This window comes from Herpailurus yagouaroundi, unplaced genomic scaffold (assembly GCF_014898765.1).
Source record: "Herpailurus yagouaroundi ecotype Mexico unplaced genomic scaffold, PumYag 166, whole genome shotgun sequence".
Classification (NCBI taxonomy): Eukaryota; Metazoa; Chordata; class Mammalia; order Carnivora; family Felidae; genus Herpailurus; species Herpailurus yagouaroundi.
Genome location: NW_024412407.1, coordinates 36,289,216 through 36,297,627, shown reverse-complemented (window position 1 = coordinate 36,297,627; position 8,412 = coordinate 36,289,216).

Genomic DNA, 8,412 nt, shown 5'->3' with positions numbered 1-8,412 from the left:
GCATGTTAGGAGAAATGTGGTCAAGGAATGTAAACCTTGGATGGAAATAAGAGCGTGCTTCCCAAAGGAGAGGACAAGAGAGTTCAACCCTGGGTTACTCTCTTCATCTTGAATGTGACTTCTAAGAGTCAATGGTTTGGTTTCACTAAACAAGTGTTGATTTAGCAACTCTAGGCACTATTTGGACCATTAAGACAAGTGAATTATGAAACATGCCTCAGAATGTAAACTTACTTTCCTCCGTCACTATTCCTTGCTCTACTTGACAAAGTAATGAACAGATGAGAGTCATTGAAAACTAGTAATTAATGAGCATATAAACACTTGAGAATGCTGTTTAAGTGTTTAAACACCCTTAAGGGTCCATGCATAAGTCAAACATGTCGCTAGTCTTTTCATTTACACCACGAATTGACCTGGCAAACTGTTTTTCCCATGCAATTTAAAAGTAAGGTTCAAATCGGCCTATATAGAAACAACTGCAAATGAATGGTACGAAATGCCTGAAGTTGTATTTAAAACAAACAAACAAACAAACAAACAAACAAAAAATCCACGAAAATTCCAGCAATGGTGATCTTTGGATTGTGGGTTGTGGGTCATTTTTCATTCTCTTGTATGTTTTTTATATTTCCTGAGAGCTCTCTATTGATCATGCGTTGCTCCTTTAAGAAAAACTTGAAATAAAATTACAAAACCCGTGCAGGGCTTCCAAGAACACTTCAGCGTAAACTCTTTTGTGAGCAGTTCAATTCGGGCCATGTTTAACGTCAATCTCTTTACCAAGCTGGCTACACGTAGCTCCTGAATCCGGGAGCCTAGTAATGCGAAACATACTGGAAGACTGTCCAGCAAGAGTAAGCAAAGGCCAGTGAGATAGTGTTATAGAGAACTGACAGTCTAGAAGCTGAGTTAGACACCAGTAGAAAGAGAACTGGAAGCAGAAGGGGCAGAAACAGAGAGAAGTTCCGTCATCACAATACCAGACCATTGCTTAGAAAGCAACCGACGTCTACTCTAAAAGGACAAGATAACAAGATTAATAGAGCTGCTTCTTATCAGAATGGCGTTTTAGTGCTCCTTGAGGCCTGTGTGTTCTGTTCCGGGCTCCACGGCTGATGAGATTATCTTGTTCTGTGTCTGCTTTTCACGTGTTCTTACAACACAAACCGTCAACTGAGGCCACCTGAGGACGTATCTGCTCCTTGAAACCTACAAGAAGCTAACTGGCATAGACAAATATTTAGATTGTATCCAGTTTTTAAAAATCTTTTTTCAGGGCGCCTGGGTGGCGCAGTCAGTTAAGCGTCCGACTTCAGCCAGGTCATGATCTCGCGGTCCGTGAGTTCGAGCCCCGCGTCAGGCTCTGGGCTGATGGCTGAGAGCCTGGAGCCTGTTTCCGATTCTGTGTCTCCCTCTCTCTCTGCCCCTCCCCCGTTCATGCTCTGTCTCTCTCTGTCGCAAAAATAAATAAACGTTGAAAAAAAATTTTTTTTAAAAAAATCTTTTTTCAAAACACTGTGATAAACATACTAGAAGAGAAATTTTTGTCTGTGTTTATAGTTACTTCCTTAGGACTGAGCCTTAGAGTAAAAACTGATGGGTCAAAGGGTAAAGACATTTTTTTCATGTTTTAAAGGTTTATTTATTTATTTTGAGAGAGACAGAGACAGCATGAGCAAGGGAGGGGTGGAGAGAGAGAGGGAGAGAGAGAATCCCAAATAGACTCCACACTGTCAGTGCAGAACCCATGCTGGGGGCTTGAACTCACGGAACCGTGAGCTCATGACCATGAGATCATGACTGTGAGATCATGACGTAAGCCGAAACCGAGAGGTATATGCTTAACCGACTGAGCCACCCAGGCGCCCAAGGGTAAGAACTTAAATACTGCCAAACAGCTTGTCAAAACCTGCTTTGCTTACTATTGAGGTTTATTGGTTTTGCATGACTTTCATATCTTTTAATTTTTTATTTTGTGCGTTGTCTGCTTCTATTCTGTGTCTATATGGCTGATGCTATATTTAGGCGGACCCAGTCTCCATTCGCAACATATTTCTTCCTTATTTGACTCCATTATGGAGGGGACAAAAGCTAAATTTTGATTTTCACCCTCTCTCATTGATATGAGAAATAAATCTATAGGCACATTCTCCAAATTCTGCCTTCTTCCTGCTTGAACTGCCGGGAGACACAGCAATCATTTTGAAACCAGAAAGATAAAAGCTACCTGCTAAGAATTTGTGAGTCAAAAGGGTTAATCCTTGGACATTGGTGATGTTTGGGGACAACATATCAGCCTGGACTGATTCCCACAGGATTTCTTATTGCCGGAGTAAAACAGCCCCTTCACCTCTTCAGCCACTGGGGTAGGTTTTTCTATTTCTTGTAGCTAAATGCAATTTTGACTTGCTGCACCCATTTCTTCATGACTTCATCTATGCACGATTATCTATCATGCTTGTTGCAAATATTTTCCCAGTTGTCTTTAGTTTGTGATGTTTTCCAATGCTCTCCTGTGATTTTTTCAATTGAAAATTGGAGAAATGTAGTTGAAAAATTTTGAAAGCTATTGGAGTTATAAGCAAAACAGAACACAGTCTATCAATTGTAACTGAAAACGATGAACAAAAACAAATCATATGTCTAACATGTGGCAGTTATGTGTACATTTATAGTAATGAAAATGGGTTGAACTTCTTAAATTCCCCTAGTAAGATACAGTGGTTCTTAGACTGGTTAAATACATATGCATGCACACCCATATACATACAATCATGCTATTTATAACGCATACTCGAGCCAAAATGACCAAAAAAGTTGTAAGCAGATAGGCAAAGATATGCCAAGGAATGAAAAGAACAAGAAAGCAGGAATATATATTGAACGAAATATGATGTAGGGCAAAAAACAATAAGGAGGCCCCACACCACCATTTTATTGATAAAGCTGCACCATGATAAGAGTCATGTGATTTTATCCATAAACACTACATAGTTTTATACAGAGCAAAACACACTAGAAACACATGAAGAGGGGCACCTGGGTGGCTCAGTCGGTTAAGTGGCTGACTTCGGCTCAGGTCATGATCTCGTGGTCTGTGGGTTCGAGTCCCAGGTCGGGCTCTGTGCTGACAGCTCAGAGCCTGGAGCCTGTTTCGGATTCTATGTCTCCCTCTCTCTCTGCCCCTCCCCTGTTCACGCTCTGTCTCTCTCTGCCTTTCAAAAATGAGTAAATGTTAAAAAAAAAAATTTTTAGAAACACATGAAGAAAATTCCAGAAACGCAATTTCAGTAGGACATTTTAATGTGTTTTACTCTTTGACAGGTAGGACAAGCAATACATAATATAGAGCCGAGTGGTATAATTAACATGTTTGATTTAATCAATACTTTCAAAATTATGTATGCAACAAAACAATGTGCCTTCATTTTTAGTATGCCTGAAATATGAGAATTTAATATTTTGTTGGACATCGGGGAAATCATCAATTGAGCAGATTACTGCCTGTTCTTTCAGTATAAAGCAAGAGGGATTAATTTTAAAATTAAAACGTAAGCTGGGGCGCCTGGGTGGCTCAGTCGATTGAGCGTCCGACTTCAGCTCAGGTCACGATCTCACGGTCCGTGAGTTCGAGCCCCGCATCGGGCTCTGGGCTGATGGCTCAGAGCCTGGAGCCTGCTTCCGATTCTGTGTCTCCTTCTCTCTCTTCCCCTCCCCCATTCATGCTTTGTCTCTCTCTGTCTCAAAAATAAATAAAAATGTTAAAAAATAAATTTTTAAAAATAAAATTAAAATGTAAGCTTTTGGCTTTCAACTTGGAGGAGGTGAAGGGACAACTCTCTTTGGTGGTCGTGAGCCCAGGCTCATCTGCCACCAGCCACCTCCACCATGATGCCTAAGTTCGACCCCGGTGAACTCAAAGTCATACACCCGAGGCGCACCAGTGGGTAGGTCAGTGTCCCGGCCCCCAAGATTGGCCCTCTGGGTCTGTCTCCAAAAAGGATTGGTGATGAGAGCACAAGACAACCAGTAATTGGAAGGATCTGAGGATTACAGTGAAACTGGCCATTCAGAACAGACAGGCCCAGACTGAAGCGGTACCTTCTACCTCTGCCCTGATTATCAAAGCCCTCATGGAGCCCCCAAGAGACAAAAAGAAGCAGAGGTACCTGGGTGGCTCAGTCAGTTGAGTGACCAACTTCAGCTCAGGTCATGAGCTTGACGTTTGTGAGTTTGAGCCCCACATCAGGTTTGCTGCTGTCAGCCTGTCAGCGTAGAGCTGGCTTCAGATTTTCTGTCCCCCTCTCTCTGCCCCTTCCCCACTTGCACTCTCCCAAAAATAAGTATATTTTTTAAAAGAGATGAAGAGAAGCAGAAAAATATCAAGCACAGTGGAAATAACACTTTTGACGAGATTGTCAACATTTCCTGGTAGATGCGAGAGAACTCTCTGGAACTACTAAAGAGATCCTAGGGACGGCCCAGGCTGTGGGCGGCAATATTGATGGCTACCACCCTCGCAGGTGACATCACCAGTGGGGCAGTGGGACGCCCCACTAGTTAAGAACTAAGAAGGAAGGGGCGCCTGGGTGGCTTAGTCGGTTGAGCGACTAAGTCTTGATTTTGGCTCAGGCCATGGTCTTACAGTTCATGGGATCAAGCCCTGCATCAGGGTCCGCACTGACAGCACAGAGCCTGCTTGGGATTCTCCCTACCCGCCCCTGCCCCTGCCCCTCCCCATCTCATGCACCCGCACACGTGCTCACTCTCTCTCTCTCAAAATGAATCCACCAAAAAAACAAAACAAACAAACAAAAGAACTAAGATGGAAAACATTTCAACAAAGGATCATTTGAGAGCCAAAAAGAAGTAAATTTAAAAAATTGTCTAAATTCTCTTTTACCTGAAAGAGGAAATCTACTGCTTGTATATACCACATTTTGTTTATCCATTTACCAGTTGGTAGATGTTTGGGTTATTTCTACTTTTTGACTACTATGAATAATGCTGCTGTGAGCATTTGCAGTCAAGTTTTTATGGGAGCACATGTTTTCCGTTATTTTGGGTGCATATCCAGGGTTGGAATGGCTGGGTCATACGGTAATTACATGTTTATTTGTTTCGAGGAGCAAACAATTTTCCAAAGCAGCTGCACCATTTTAGATTCCATCCAGCAATGCATCCTCCCTAGCACTTGCTACTGGCCGTCTTTTTTATTGTCCTGTCCCCGGAAGTAAGGGTTACACGCAGCTCCCTTGATGCTTGTCTGAAGCAGTCACGTCTTTTAGGTAAGAGGTACCTGCAAAACCCTCTGTGTGTCCGCCAATAAGAGCCATCAAATGGATGTTCAGAGCAGCTTGGATGCTTGGACACATTTATCTTTTCACAGAAGACTAAACTGAGGGTGAGTATTATCTCAATATTTATGAATGTCTTCTTGGGGTAGAGAATTAAAAGAGCTGGAGAAATACCTCTTGGTTGATCTCCGTATCTCTGTCTCTTGAAAGTTCTGAGTCATGCTTAAGTAAAAGAATCAAAGTTTCATTTTGCTTTCTGGAATATATATATATATTTATATTTATATTTATATTTATATTTATATTATATTTATTTATATTATATATATATTTATATATATTTATATATATATTTATATTTATATAACATCTTCTTTAGCCATTCATCCATCAATGGACAGACAGGTTGTTTCCATATCTTGGCTATTGTTAATAACACTGCAATGAACACGGGGGTACAGATTATCTCTTTGAGCTCTTGTCATTTCCTTTGGATGTATACACGGAAGTGGGTTGCTAGTTTATGTGGTAGTTCTATGTCAAATTTCCTGAGGAAGCTCCATACTGTTTTCCATAGTGGCTGCACCAATTTACATTCCCACCAAGAGCACACAAGGGTTCCCTTTTCTCCACTTCCTCACCAACACTTGTTATCTCTTGTCTTTCTGATGCCGGCCATTCTAACAGGTGTGAGGTGATAGCTCATTGCGGTTTTGATTTGCATTTGTTAAGGGTCCATTTGCATTTTGTTCTATAAAGGGGAAATTGACCGAAGACGTCCCAAAGGAGTTGGACACAATAGACATTGGGACATTGTCTTACTCTTTCTCTGTCTCTTGCAAAAATCTCTGCTGTCAGTTTAAATGATAAGTATGGCCGGCCCTTCATCTGATCGCAGTGGTGAGGTCTTGGGTTCAATCTCTGAGATAGAGTTAGAAGAGTTCTTTTAACTTGCTTTGGTCTTAGGTCAGGAAATGTCAAATATCTCTACTGGAGTCCATTGTCAAGCCCATGACAGGCATTGTTACATATCATGTCATACCACACTGTCCCACCGAGTTCTACTTCTGTCTTAGAATCCTTGGTGGTACAGAGTTTCAAGAAGCCACAGCTAATTGATTAGATTTGGAGAATAAAGTGAAGCCTATTCATCACCCTTGTTCTTTTTTTTTCTTTTTTAATTTTTTTTTCAACGTTTATTTATTTTTGGGACAGAGAGAGACACAGCATGAACGGGGGAGGGGCAGAGAGAGAGGGAGACACAGAATCGGAAACAGGCTCCAGGCTCTGAGCCATCAGCCCAGAGCCCGACGCGGGGCTCGAACTCACAGACCGTGAGATCATGACCTGAGCCGAAGTGGGACGCTTAATCGTCCTGAGCCACCCAGGCGCCCCGAAGCATGTTTTCTCTACATCAGCACTAATAACATTTTGAGCTGGGTAATTCTTTGCGGTAGACGTCTGGTCCTGTGCAGTGTAACATCTTTGGCCTCTACCTACTAGATGCCAGTTAGCAGCCCCGCTGTCACCACCCACCTCATTATGACAACTAAAAATGTCTCCAAAAATTACCAAATGTTGTTGGAGAGCAGGCGACAAAATTATCCCCGATTGAGAACCGTTGCTATAAAGGAAACTTAAGTGTTATCATGCATATAAAAGGGCTGTATATACTGTGCACTTTAGGAACTATTGTATTTTTTATTATTTTTATTTTTTTAATGTTGACTTATTTTTGAAAGAGAGGGAGAATAGGAGAGCGAGCGCATGCAGGGCAGAGAGTTGGGGAGACAGAAGATCTGAAGCAGGCTCTGTGCTGACACCAGGGATCCTGATGCGGGGCTTGAACTCATGAGCCATGAGATCGTGACCTGAGCCAAAGTCGGATGCTTAACCAACTGAGCCATCCGGGTGCTCCGGAATGACTGTAGTTTTCAACACGTGCTTTGTCAATATGTCGGAGAGGAATGTGAGAAAAAAGTAGATGCAAAGAGTAGGGAGGTGGTTTTTAAGTGGCATTCTACCTTATTGTCTGCATGGAAGTTGTCTCGTGAGAAAAGACAGACTGTCTAAGGATGTCTTAAAAGAGGTTGTGACCCACAATCCAGGTCATTCCCTAATATAAAAAAGGATCCACTATCTAGCTTTGATAGAAATCGACTCAGTGTCTCCAGCCACCTTAAAATGGATCAACAGCTTCATAAGGACACATAAAGCATGAAACAAGAAAATACTTTCCATCAAGTGGGGTCAAGAGATAGATAGCATGATTGCCATCAATAGCAATCTGGTTTATCTACGATTTGTCGTGACAGGGGTCTTGAAAAGTAAAATGTGCACATGGGTAAAATTTCAAACCATACAAGAGATATTCGTTGGGAAGTAAACTTCATCCTCACCCCTGACCTTTAGTCTCTGTTTCCTGGAGCAACCACTGATATCAATGTCTTGGTCATCGGGAGATATTTTGTGCATGTGTGTGTGCACGTACACACGTGTGTGTGTGTGTGTGTGTGTGTGTGTAGGCGTCAGTGTAGGAGTTGAAATTCACACATCAATAATCCTGTAATGACAAAAACAAAATCAACCTTTAGCCCCAACTGAGGAAAAAAACACCTTGCTGGTCACTCTGAGAAAGGGAAAAACCTAAGTATTACACATTATTCCCCCTCTCTGGTCTTCTTTTAATACTGTATTTGGTCAATTCTAAGATGCCCACTGTCAAATTTCAGCATGGCTGAAATTGGAAGGTATCTTAGATTTCACCTTACATTCAGTGAAACACAGAATTGTTCTGATATTCATAATCAGATAGCTGATAACCCCAGGGGGTACATCATTCTTTTATCCAGACGTTGGTGGAGTAAATTATCATTTTAAATTTTCTGAAAGGGTGAAAGAAAAGAGCCAGACTCTGGCTTTGACGAAACAGCCAGCTTCTGGGTGCAACTCATGGAGATGTACCAGGCCCACCCTGTAGGGGGCGCTGATGGTGTCCGATTATCTTTCATTTGAGGGGTTTCATCCATTACCAGTCTGCACACTCTCCTTCCTGCCCAGGTTAAACAGGCAGTGTGGTAGAATGGGAAGAATCTGGATTTTAGAGTTAGGA